The following is a 13,912-nucleotide window of genomic DNA, read 5'->3' as shown; positions in this document are numbered from 1 at the left end:
CACTTAACAAATACCCTAATTATTATTATTATTATTCCTCGGCTCCTTTTAGGTGGCTCTTCCTGGACCCCCACCCCCCCGCCTCTGCAGAGATGGCAAAGAAAGGGCTCACACCCAGGCATTTTGGAGGACCGAGCCAACCCGGGAGGTGGGCTGTTTTGGGGACTCTCCCACCCATTGCTGGAAGCTCACTGCCTGCTATACTGTTGTGTTGTACTCTCCCAAGTGCTTAGTGTCCTGCACACAGTAAGCCCTCAATAAATATGATTGTTAATTGAAGCCCCTCTCAACTGAGGACAGCTGGACCCAACAAGTAATCTCTGGGTTTAGGGTGAGTTACCACATGGCCTTTATTTTTCATCTTTGTAAGGTGGAGTGAAGGGGTTGGGATCTAAGCAGGGCTGGCTAATAATAATAATAATTAGGGTATTTGTTAAGCACTTGTCTTGTCTTATGCTATCGAGTCATCTCCGATCCATAGTGACACCAAGGACACATCTGTCCCAGAACGCCCCGCTCTCCATCTGCAATCATTCTGGTAGTGCATCGATGGAGTTTTCTTGGTAAAAATACGGAAGTGGTTTACCATTGCCTTCTTCCGCTCAGTAAACTTGAGTCTCAGCCCTCAACTCTCTCCCGCACCGTTGCTGCCCAGCCCAGGTGAGTTTTGACTTGTAGCAGATTGCCTTCCACTTGCTATCCACTGCCTAAACTAGGAATGGAATGGATGTGCCTCTGCTTGACTCTCCCTCCCATAGTTAAGCCCAGTAGGGTACTGGAAATTCTCCAGGTGTGACTCTGAGAGGGGAGTAAAGCACTTACTATGTGTCAAACACTGTTCTAAGCGCTAAGGTGGATACAAACAAATCAGTTTGGAAAGTTCTACATAGGGCTTACAGTCTTAATCCCCATTTTACAGATGATGTAACTGAGGCACAGAAATTAACTGACTTATCCAAGATCACGCAGCAGACAAGTGGTGGAGCTGGGACTAGAACCCAGTTCCCTTTGACTCCAACACCCATGCCCTATACACTAGAGCACACTGCTTCTCTAGATTCTCAGGGAGGTAAGGAGTTGCTTCAGTGTCAAGCAACAGAGGCTGCTGCCGGCCTTCTGACCCCACCCCCCAACCCTTGGGGCACACACACCCAAGATGACCAGATGACCTCGGCTTGAGACATTCAAATGGTGCCTGTACCAGAGATCAGATCAACCCTGCTCCCTTCCTAACAAACTGCCCCACCTCCACTCATCCCCAAAATAAAACTTTTCAATTAATCAATCATATTTGAGTGCCTATTGTGTGCAAAATACTCTACTAAGCACTTGAGAGAGTACACTATAACAGAGCCATATGTCTGCTACGTGACCTTGGGCAAGTCACTTAACTTCTCTGTGCCTCAGTTAGCTCACCTTTAGAATGGGGATTAAGACTCTGGGCCCTCGTGGGACACGGACTGTGTCCAATCTGATTAATTTGTATCTAAGCCAGCACTTGGTACAATGCCCGGTAAACACTTAACAAATGCCATTAAAAAATAAAACAGTTGGTAGACACGATCCCGGCTCACAACAACCTTACAGTCTAAAGGGGAATATAGACATTAACGTAAAGAAATAAATTATGGATATGTACATAAGTGCTATGGGGCTGAGGGTGGGGTCAATAAGGTGCAAATCCCAGTGCAAGGGTAACACAGAAGGGCATGGGATAAAAGGAAATGAGAGCCTCGTCAGGGAAGCCCTTCAATAAGGCTTTGAGGGTGGAGTGATTGTCCTTCAGATATGAAGAGAGAAAGCACGCTAGGTCAGAGGCAGGACATGGGCAAGAGACTGGCGGTGAGACAGACGAGGTGGTTTGATTTTTCTGTAAGCACCCAGGATCGCCATTTCCCACCCACTTCACTCCCCCTCAATGCCCCACCTACTTCTTTGTGCTTGGGGGCAGTGGGTGGGGAATCAGGGTCACTGGTTTCCACTCTGTGGAAGTCAGAGAGGTGGCCCACCGGGTCTAGGACAGCTCTTCCCAGCCTTTGGGTGAGCTGCGGGCATATCAGGGCATGATCTTGGTACCCAACAACCTGGGGCTCCCCACCAACTCAGAGAGAGCAGAGCAGGTGGCGGAGGAGAGGGAACAGCAGTGGGTGTTGGTCAGGGCCAGGCCAGAGCATGGGCTGGGGCAAGAAGCTGGTAGGGAGCTAAGGGGACATTAGACCCACCAACCCAGGTATGGGTTGGCCGGGGTTCCTGTGATGGGGAGTCTTTGCCAGAACTCTGCTCTTGGGACCTGGGAGGGACCAGTACATGGCTCAGATCAGAGGGAAGAAGTGGAGAGGAATGGCACCACAGAGGATGTGGCTATGAGAGCAGCAAGGGAGCCAAGAGGGGACAGGGCAGACCCAAGAGTGGCAGTGGTGTCTGTGGCTATAGTACTGGGTTGGTGTGCACCCTGCCCCCTTTCCCTGCATAAGGAAGGAAAACGACCTTCCTCCTTCCACCCCTGACTTCCTCCTGAGAAATGCAGGGCTCAGCTCAGCACTAGCAATTTGGGGCAGTAGGGGAGCTGTAGACTGTCTGACCAACTATGGAAATTGCTGTTTCACTGCATGAAAAAACAGATCCCTTTAATGGCACCATCATGCTGTTGGGTGTTGCATGATACATCAGGTGTTGCGGAGAAAGGAATAGAATGGAACTTTGAACTCTAGTCTCAAATGGGAAGAGCCACAGGCCTGGAAGTCAGAGATCCTGGCAGAGTTACCGGCTGTGTAACTTTGGGCAAGTCACTTCACTTCGCCTCACAGTTTTGTCATTTGAAAAATGGATTTAATGCCTGTTCTCCCTCCTGCCTAGACTGTGAGCCCCACGTGGGAGTCCCACGTCCAACCTGATTAACTTGTATCTACCCCAGCACCTAGAACAGTGTTTGACACATATAATAATAACAAAAACAATAATAATCAAAACAATAATAATAACAATAATAAACACTGCATGACCTCCTGCAACAGGTCCTGGGACCTAAGGACAGAGAGCTGAAGATAGGTAACCAAGTCCTCCTCAGTTAAAATGCCTTCTCATGTAAGGTTGGTAGATTTCCTCTTCCAAAAAACCTCCTTTGCTGCCACCCTGCTTTCTGTGCAGACTACTTTTCCTGCATGCAGGCTCCTACTCTACCTACTGTATTTGGCTCAAAGGGAAGAGTGGACTGGTCCGCCTAAGAGCACAAGGGTATCAGTATGGAGTGTTCCTGCTGCTATCACACCCAGAGGCAGAAAGTACCCATCTCCTGCTACGCTTGACTTGGAACCTTTTGCTTTTCACTCTGCTGCAGGCAATCCCAACAGCTGCTCATGGGCCATTATTCAGGTCCAACTGTTTCATCAGGACTCTCTGATATCATCAGCTATTTCAAAGGTATCATTAAGCACGGCCAGACTCACCTCAGAGAGTGCCCAGGAGATGACTAGTTGACACATTAACCAGATCTTTGAATGTTGGGTACTAGAGTCCGTGTGGGTGCCTAGGCGGGGCAGCACCCATGGTGGGTGGAAGAGGGAACACAAAGCCAAGCCTGGCTCTGTCCTATGCCTATGACACAAGCTCCCTGTCCGTGCTTCTTGGATGACAGTCTTCCTTCGGGGGAGGGGAGGTCGGAGGACTTACCTGCATGCTTCCTCCATAGTGGCAGTGTCTGACTATCCTCTGGCTGGGTAGTGGTTTGCAGCGGGTGGGAAGGGTGGCAGATTGTCTTCCCTCCTCAGGCAGATCCAAGACCAGGTTAAGGACCTGGAGGCCAAGGACAGAAAGAGTTCAGGGAGAAAGTCAAAGTTCACCCCTTATACCCTCCCCAGACAGCTAACACACTCAGACTCCACACTTGGGTTATTTTTAGCCCAGAAGAGAGACAATTATGTGTTGTCTGAGTGCTTCCTCCACCACCCATCCCTCCAACTCCATCATAACAAAGAGGCTATAGATGTCACCCACGGACCAGGAGTTGTCTTTGGCAAGTCTCCAGGTTGTTACACCTTCTGGGTAAAGAGTTATATTTATTTGTATTAATGCTGGTCTCACCCACTCTAGGCTGTAAGCTCATTGTGAGTTGGGCATGTGCCTGTTTATTGTGGGGCTCAATTCTCCCAAGCAGTTAGTAGAGTGCTCCACACACAGAGTAATAATAATAATAATGTTGGTATTTGTTAAGCGCTTACTATATGCAGAGCACTGTTCTAAGCGCTGGGGTAGACACAAGGGAATCAAGTTGTCCCACGTGGGGCTCACAGTCTTAATCCCCACTTTACAGATGAGGTAACTGAGGCACAGAGAAGTTAAGTGACTTGCCCACAGTCACACATCTGACAAGTGATGGAGCCAGGATTTGAACCCATGACCTCTGACTCCAAAGCCTCTTTCCATTGAGCCACGCTGCTTCTCTCAATCAGTATAATGAATGAATGACTCTGGTTCCTTTCTCTCTCCTCTTATCTAGTGCTAACAGTGCATCTTAGTATCATCATTTCACTCTGTACAAGTGATAGTGTGAAAATGTTGAGTAAAGCAGTTCTATGTTTGCATGGCTAAAATCGGAGTTTCAGACTCCCAGTACAGTTAGGAATTTGCAGTTCTCTAGGAACACATAGCAGGAGAACATCAAATGGATGTGACCTGGTACTGGTGGAGTAGGGATGTGTCCCACAGTCTTGCTGCTGGAAGATGGGTTTTCATACTTGAATAGAAACTACTTGAGAAGTAGTGTGGCCTAGAGGAAAGAGCACAGGCCTGGGCATCAGAAGACCTGAGTTCCAATCTCAGCTCTGCCACAGGTCTGCTGTATGATCTTGGGCAAATTACTTAACTTCTGTGCCTCAGTTTCCACATCTGTAAAATGGAGATTCAATACCCATTCTGCCTTCTACTTAAACTGTGAACCCCTGTGAAACAGGGACTATATGTCCAACCTGATTATCTTGTATCTACCCCAGGGCTTGCTACAGAATAAGTACTTAAAGATCACAGTTATTATTATTAATGAGACAGAGTTTATTTAGGCAGCAGAGCCGAGCAAGTCAGGGCAGCAATGGACAGAGAAGCAGCATGGCCTAGTGGAAAGAGCACAGAACTGGGAGTTGGAGGACTTGGGGTCTAACCCCAGCTCCTCTGCTTATCTGTGTGCCCTTGAGCAAATCACTTAACTTGGTGCCTCAGTTACCTCATCTTTACAATGGGGATTAAGACTGTGGGACAGGAACTATGTCCAATTTAATTATCTTGAATAACAATGTGTGATATTTTTAAGCGCTTACTATGTGCCAAGCGGTGTTCTAAGCACTGGAGTATACACAAGATAATCATGTCCCACATGGGACCCACAGTCTAAGTAGAGTGCTAATTACAGTGCCACAAAGTAAGTACATAAATACAATTTTTAAAAAACCCAAAAAACAAAGATGAACTATTCAACCAATCTATGATAAGGGAAAGTTAAGTTTCAGAATCACTGTCTTGGAATGTGACTGGGAGACAGTGAGCACCAATCCCCCAGGGGTTCATTTTTTACAACCCCATCTTGGGAAGCAGCATTAACTCTCTCCCTCCCCTAAAGGACTGTATGGAAAATTAGAATGATAGGAATCTGAGCCTTTGGGGTCTCCCATAGAGAACCATGACAAGGGACACTTCAGTGCACTGAACTGACCTACAGTGACCTGCAAGAATGAATGCTCTTGCAGAGCACCTCACTTAGTACCAGGAAATAGCTTTGCGAATCATGAACTGCAAGTCTGTAATCAACTTCACTGAAGATACCTCACAATGCAAACTCATGGACACAGAGGCCCTCTTCCAACGGAAGGACAATTCTACATGTAGAGAGGAAGATGGTTTAAAATGGTTGTGAAGCACACTTGGGAGAAGTCCTTGTTTTGTCCCTGAAATGCAGTTGCTCCTTTGTCTGTTGGCTAATTCCTCTTTCAGCTGGCATCCTTTCTAAAGTCACCATAGAAAATGGATGCCACTAGAATGTCTTGAGATCAATTAATGAACCATGTGCTCCCCACTCCCTCTCCACACCTGCCCACCCTGATGGTGGTGGTGCCAGAAAAATTACTTCTCACAGGACTGGTGTTCAGTCATGTTTACAGGCTCACAAGGAGCAAGCAAATCCAGTATTTTGGCTTCCACCCCCCACTCGATTCCTATTCCTCAATGAACTTTTCCTGAAGCCAGAGAACACTCTACAAAGAGAAATAGCATGACCTAGAGGAAAGAACACAAAGGTCTGGGAGTCAGGGGACCTGAGTTCTCATCCCAGCTCCACCAGTGGCCTGCTGTGTGACCTGGGTCAAGTGACTTGGATTCTCTGTGCCTCAGTTTCCTCATCTATAAAATAGGGGTTAAATACCTGTTCTCCCTCCCCATGAGACAGAGTCCCATGGATGGCATTACTGTGTCATTTGAAAATTTGTGTCTTCCCCAGCAAATAATATAGTGCCTAGCCACTTGTGAGTGCTTAACAAACACCTCAATAATTGCTATTATTATCAATGTACTTCCCTGCACAATTCAGCCTTTGGAAGCACCTCACGTGGAAATCAAATGGGCAAGTAATTGGTCTTTTCCCAGCACCCACAAACAGTGAATTAATATCACTGGCTTCTCTCTTTGGGTTTGTGTATTTTTTTTTTTGTCTTTTTAGCTTGTCTGCTCATAGAAGGCATCACTTCTTTATAAGAGCCCCAGTAATCCTGTAAAGAAGTGTGTTTCAGTGCCCCAAGTTCAATTTGTCAATCCTCTCCCGTTTTTTTTTTTTTTTAAAAGCACTGGCCTGCCCAGAACTTGTTCCAGCCAGGCCCAGTCCAAGGGGCTTCATGGCTTTTCCCAGGGTAGGCTCTTTAAAGTGCACACACAAAGCAGGAATTTTCCTATTCAGGTATTTTTCTAGAAGCTGGCCAGACACAGGTCTTGTGCTGGGTGTAGCTGAAAATAACTTGTGGTCCCAAAGCACTGGAATTGGCTTCCTCTCCATTCATTCATTCAATAGTATTTATTGAGCGCTTACTATGTGCAGAGCACTGTACTAAGCGCTTGGGATGAACAAGTCGGCAACAGATAGAGACAGTCCCTGCCGTTTGACAGGCTTACAGTCTAATCGGGGGAGACGGACAGACAAGAACAATGGCGCAGGTAATGATCAGTTGGGCACAATAGGGCTTTTGCAAAAGATCACTGCCTCTTTACCTAGCCCATACATATGATAATATATGTATGTTTAGAACTGTCTTTTGTAGCTGAAGAGGACACAACTGACACTGATCTTATCTATGCCCTTGGGTATGGCTGAAATGACCAATGTATGACATACACGGCCCATAAAGTGTCCTTGAACATATGCTTAGAATTTACTAATGGAACTGCTTGACTTGATGTCTGCTCTGGCAAAGGAGAAACAAAGAGATCTTAAGAATGATAGGAATCACTCACAGAACCAGAAAATGAGATATTTGATTATCCCATCGGGCTATATTTGCTCTTCCCCCCATATATTTTCACACCCATGCCAATTTGCAGATTCAGTCCATGTTTATTCTGTCTAGCTTCCAAAGGTGTTTCTTTCAGTGATTCCATTTTGAGAGGGAAACTCACTTAGAATCTTTCTTCTAAGAACAGCAAGCCTATACAGTTTGAGTGGTTGATTTGCATCCCTGAGGCACTCCACCCAGAGTGTGGAGGAACAGAAGAGTCAATTAGCAAGAAAGATGTAAATAAAAACAAATATTCTGTTGACTTTATACAGAAGTATTTGTATATAGATAAAGTGAACATGCATATCACTGCTGGAAGTTTGTGACTTTAAGGGAACCAAAATAGTGTCATTTCTAAACTCTAAATCCATAGCTTCTCAGTATGCTTGCTGTGTGATTTTGGTCAAGTCACTTAACTTCTCTGAGCCTCAGTTACCTCATCTGTAAAATGGGGATTAAATCCTCCTCCCACCAATTTAGACTCTGAGTCCCACCTGGGACAAGGATTATGTCCAATCTAATAAATATGTATCTATCCCAAGGTTTAAAACAGTGCTTGACATAGCAAGTGCTTAACAAATACCATAGAGTCCCATCTGTTTGGCTTATGAATGAGCTCTTACCAATCATACATGTATATGTGTAACATTTAGTCTCATGGAGAAAGGACTAATAATAGTTGTGGTATTTAAGTTTTAACTCTGTACCAAGCACAGGAAAGTCAGATAGGCCATAGTCCCTGTCCCAAATGGGGCTCACAGTCTAATGGGGGAGCTAAAACAGATATTTATCCCCATTTTACAAATGAGGGAACTAATGCAGAGAAGTTAACTGACTTGCCCAAGGTCGCTCGGCAGGCACGTGACATATCCGGGATGAGAACCCTAGTCTCTGACTGCTAGTCTTGTGATATTTTCACTAGTCTACATACACTGCTTCAATTGAACAATATTTTGAATGCCTTCTAAGCATGACCTTGTGTACTCAATTTCGTAAACACTAAAGTAGACAAACACACATAACCCACCCCGGCCCCCACATGTGAACCTCTGGATGTATGGAACCTAGGGGTGAAGGGCAGGGGGAGGGGTGTTGGAGGGGATATGTTGGTGGTAGGGTTTCTGCTATACCACTTCTTCTGGGACCGATGATCAATAATAAAGGAACTAGTAGCCAAGAAATATGCCCAAGATTAACGTTAGGAACACTTGCCACAAAGAGCCTGGAAGGTCATGAAATGTGCTGATGTAACAATTGCCACAAAAATACAAATTATCAGTTCTATGGTATTTCCAGTGATAATGCACGGATCTGAAAGCTGGATAGTGAAAAAAACAGGATAGAAAGGGCAATGATTCTTTTGAAATGTGGTACTGGAGAAGGTTTTTGTGAATACCATGGACTGCCCGATAAACAAAGAAATTGATTCTGGAGCAAATTCAGCCAAAGTGGTCTTCTGGAAGACCAAATGACTAGACTTAAGATTAGCATATTTTGGGCACCTAATCAAGAGGACTACTTCTCTGGAGAAGACACTAATGCTAGGAAAAGTCCAGTGAAAACATGGAAGAGGCAGACCAACAGCTAAGTGGATAGAAACCATAATAACGATAACGGAAGAACCATTAGGTTATGGATTATGGCAGAAGACAGCATGTTCTGGAGAAAATATATCCATAGAGTCACTATGAATCAGAAATGAATCAAAGGCAGTTGATAGTAATATAAGAATACTATCTGTGTTAAACTTGCCTTAAGTGATTGTTCATTAATGACCCCTGTTGGTCCTGGGCAAAAGTATCGGGAATCTTAGAGCAGACAATTCCTGTGGTTGCTTATAATGTAAAAGCAGGGTCAGGAAAGGAAGCCAGGTACACCTGGAAAGTAGTAAAAGTATACATTCAGCAAAAGACAACATAAAATTCAACATGAAGAGCAAAAGCAGCAGTACATTCATGCCATAGGGGGGTGATAAAGTGGCTTCAGCTGGCCTGAAGGAAAGATAACTCTAGGACTATTGTTTTGAACATGAAAGCCTTCCAAAAACCTGATATCCCTCACAACTACTAGAACTAAATCTAATCTCCCCCAGTCCTTACTCATTTTCACTAAAATGGCCAACCTTCTTAGCCCTTTTATCTCTAAATACCTTAGTCTTGTGTTTACTTATCTTTTAAAATTCCCTCTTTACCTTTTTTACCCCCTCAGAGCACAATGTGACTGATCCATTACAACCTCCAGGCTGTCCCCCAGCAATGGCTGATCTGTTTCCCTGGAAGCAACTGAGTGGCAGTGCCGGACAGAATTATCAAGGAGAGACTCTGGCTAAACCAGGTCTTGTATGGTAGGGTAGGAACTAATAACAATGAAGGTTTTAAATGAATAATCCCACCTCTACAGCTAATAATCCCACCAGAGTACTCAGGATGTGGTGATTTGTCTAAGATTGAATTTCTACCAAGGAACCAACACCCATATCAATGCAAGAGACTGGACAATAAAGGAAAAAAAAAAACTTAAGTCCATATTGTTTTGCACACTTCAGAGGTGATTTTTTTTTCCCCAACGGTAATGAATTCACTTTGACAACAGAAAAATATAGCTGGAAAACACAGTCATTCCAAGAGCCCATGGGCGAACTAGTGGCATACTGAAAATCTACACTAAGTTTTTAGTGATTAAGATCCAGTCTTATTTCCAAGAGGAACAAACACGAAGCTGACATCACACAAAGGTGGAGGATAAATGTTTAAAAATGGAAGGTTATTTTGATGTTCTAGTCCGAATTTGAACAAGAACAGCTACTCCCAAACAGAAAGCCTCCCGGAGAGCCAGCTAACTAGACCTTTTCTGATTCACTGTGTCCTTCTCTTACCTCTGTGTCACCCACTCTTCCCCATTTTCCCCCTTCAATTTATAAGTAGAAATTCTACCCTCCCCCCATCTTTCCACTCACTTTTCCTCTTTGACTTCCACACTAGACACATTGATAGGTACTCCTTTTGCACGAAAAACAACAGTACTCCTCACTTTCCTGCTTCTCACAGACCTTTTATTCATGAAGCAAGTCTTTGTATTCTCCCAGACGCAGAATGCTCTGCACATGTAAGTGTTCAATAAATATATTTGATAGCAACACTTTATAGCACAAATCAGTGTGGCTACACATTCCCCTCAATCTTTAGGAAAGCAGCATGGCCTAGCAGCAAAAGACTGGGTGTCAGAGGACCTAGGGATTGTCACCTGGGCAAGTCACTTAACTTACCTGTGTCTCAGTTACCCCATCTGCAAAATGGAGACTCAATACCTCCTTCTGCTGTTTTTTAGACTGTGAGGCTCATGTGGGACCTGATTAATTTACATCTAGCCCAGCCCTTAATACAGTGCTTGCCACATACTAACCATTTAACAAACACCACAATTATTACAAGTCATTACCTTTATTTTATAAAGAATCATGAACTCAAGCCACTTGTCCAGGTTGTCAGTAGAATCCAAAGCCTCCAGCATCAACATCCCTAAATACTTAATCAGCTTCTCCAGAACCAAAAGTACTAGAGAAGCCAGAAGTCTTATCTTCAAAAAGCACTCTAATTACACTGGTCAGAATGACAAACACTTCAGCCACATACGCACAGGAAAGACTAAAGAAGGTAGAACTTCCTCCTAAAATAGTGGCAAAGGCCTTATAGATCCTACAAAAACCAACTCACTGTTGATTCTACCTGAGTTATAGAGTTTCCATGCTCTTGTCATAACTGAAGGAATTATAAAGATATATAAGGCTTCATCTGGCCCTTTCCTTGGGAGTGCTACCAGGTGTATAGTGATGAAATCAGGATTACAGGCTGCAGCTGGTACCAGCCTCCCTGCCTGGACAGACTGCAGCTGTGTTCAATCAGAACTGTTTGAGTTGCACTTGCTACAGCCCAAACTGTTTAAATATATATAAAGTGGTGTTTGTTAATAATGTTGGTATTTGTTAAGCGCTTACTATGTGCCGAGCACTGTTCTAAGCGCTGGGGTAGACATAGGGGAATCAGGTTGTCCCACGTGGGGCTCACAGTCTTAATCCCCATTTTACAGATGAGGGAACTGAGGCACAGAGAAGTTAAGTGACTTGCCCACAGTCACACAGCCAAGTGGCAGAGCTGGGATTCGAACTCATGAGCCCTGACTCCAAAGCCCATGGTCTTTCCACTGATCTTAGAAACAGTAGACAGAGTTTCAGCTACTCCAGCTACTGAACTGGGAGAGGCTAGTTCAACTCTCAGGATCATCAGACTAGTTCCTCATTTTGCAGCAATTCTAATGGGCCCAGGGAGCTGGTCAGACCTGCTTGGTCTCTCAAAGACCTACTGCTGGTTTGGAATCTACGGCAGATGCAGGTAGAGCTTTTGTTTCTTTCCTGAGAGGGAAAGGGGGAGAAAAAGAGAATCAGAAAGAAGAGAGAGAGAGAAAGAGCGAGCGAGAGGGGTAAACTGTGTATTCAGAGTCTAGCCAATATTATCATCAATCTGAACGCTCCAAGTCAGTGACCCACGAAACTGAACTATTCTACTAGTTCTTCTAACTGTAATTTATTTTATGTCTTCCTCCTCATAGACTCTAAGATGTTTTTGGGTAGGGATCATGTCTACCAACTCTATTATATTGCATTTTCCCAAGCGCTTAGTACAGTGCTCTATGCACAGTCAGTGCTCAATAAATATCATTGATTGATCAATTAACACTTCTTAAGTCCACTAATCTCTCCTCTGAATTCAAAGACCTAGAAATAAAGCAATTGGAGAGATAAGGAGATTAAGGGACCAAGGATTAGGAACCATATTAAGTTTGGGTATGACTTCTGAAAAGGAACTTGAGGTGTTTCAGGACAAGTAGAAACACCTTTTGGGACTAAGCTTGACTAGTAATTAAAATATTTTAAAAGCCCTAAGATCAAGATAATAATAATAACGGAATTTGTTAAGCACTCACTCTGTGCCAGGCACTGTACTAAGCACTGGGGTTGGAGACAAGCAAATAAGGTTGGGCATAGTCCCTGTCCTGTGTGGGGTTCACAGTCTCAAAATAACAAAATTACTAACAGTAACAAAACACTAGATGGGAAATAACCTTCACGTGGTTAACAGAGGAGAACACGTGGTTAAAATGGGTTAACAGAGGAGAACTAGGTTATTTTCTTAAATTTCTTTAAATAGCAGCATGACCTAGAGAAAAGAGCACAGGCCTGAGAGTCAGAGGACCTGGGTTCTAATCCTAGCTCTGTCAAGAGTCTGCTGTGTGACCTTAGGCAAGTCTTTTTTTAACAGTATTTGCTAAATGCTATGTGCCAGGCACTGTACTGAGCATTGAGGTAGATACAAACTAATCAGGTTGGACATAGTCCACGTCCCACATGGGCCTCAGAGTTTTAATCCCCATTTTACAGATGAGGTAACTGAGGCCCAGAGAAGTTAACTCACTTGCCCAAGGTCACAAAACAGACAAGTGGCAGAGCCAGGATTACAACCCAGATCCTTCTGACTCCCAGGCCCATGCTCTTTCCCCTAGGCCACACTGCTTCTCAAGAAGTCACATAGTAAGTGCTTCACAAATACCATTAAAAAAATTGTTTGCTGTGTGACCTTTTGCAAGTCACTTAACTTCCCTGTACCTCAGTTTCGGTTTTAAAGCACTCAATCAACTCGTCCCCTCCTCTCTCCCCTCGCTACTCTCCCAATACAAACCAGCCTACACACATCACTCCTCTAATATTAACCTTCTTACTGTACTTCGATCTTTGTCTCACTGCTGATTTCTCACCCACACTCTGTCTCTTGCCTGGGATATCCTCCCTCATCATGTCTGACGGACAATTACTTCCCCCACCTTCAAAGCTTTATGAAAGGCACATCTCCTCCAAGAGGCCTTCATTGACTAAGCCCTTCTTTCCTCTTCTCCCACTCACTTCTGCGTCACCCTGACTTGCTCCCTTTATTCATTCCTCCAACCCAGTCCCATAGCATTTATGTACATATCTGTAATTTTATTTATTAATATTAATGTCTGTCTCCCCCTCTAAACTGTAAGCTTGTTGTGGGCAGGGAATGTGTCTGTTATATTGTTATACTATACTCTCCCAAGCGCTTACTACACTGCTCTGCATACAGTAAGCACTCAGTAAATCCAACTGACTGACTCAACTATAAAATGGGAATTTCTGTTTCCCTCTTAGACTGTTAGTCCCATATGTCCAACCTGATTATCTGGTATCTACTCCAGTACTTAGAACAGTGCTTGACACAGAGTAAGCGCTTACTATAATAATAATAATAACAATAATCCACAATATGCTTGTCAAAGACAGTGAACATCAGTTCTTCAACCCACTGAATACAGAA

General features: G+C 44.2%; 1 protein-coding gene across 1 annotated transcript in view; it reads right to left on the bottom strand.

Moving 5' to 3' along the window:
* The window catches only part of ST3GAL6 (ST3 beta-galactoside alpha-2,3-sialyltransferase 6), a 112,857-nt gene that overhangs the window by 57,231 nt on the left and 41,714 nt on the right, over positions 1-13,912 (bottom strand). The window contains exon 3 of the mRNA XM_029082475.2: positions 3,670-3,792. The gene's annotated coding sequence lies outside the window, so the exon portion shown is untranslated. The remainder of the gene's footprint in view (positions 1-3,669; positions 3,793-13,912) is intronic.

Source organism: Ornithorhynchus anatinus, chromosome 17, assembly GCF_004115215.2.
Source record: "Ornithorhynchus anatinus isolate Pmale09 chromosome 17, mOrnAna1.pri.v4, whole genome shotgun sequence".
Lineage (NCBI taxonomy): Eukaryota > Metazoa > Chordata > Mammalia > Monotremata > Ornithorhynchidae > Ornithorhynchus > Ornithorhynchus anatinus.
The sequence above is the reverse complement of the archived record's forward strand: the minus strand, read 5'-3'. Positions and strand labels throughout refer to the sequence as shown.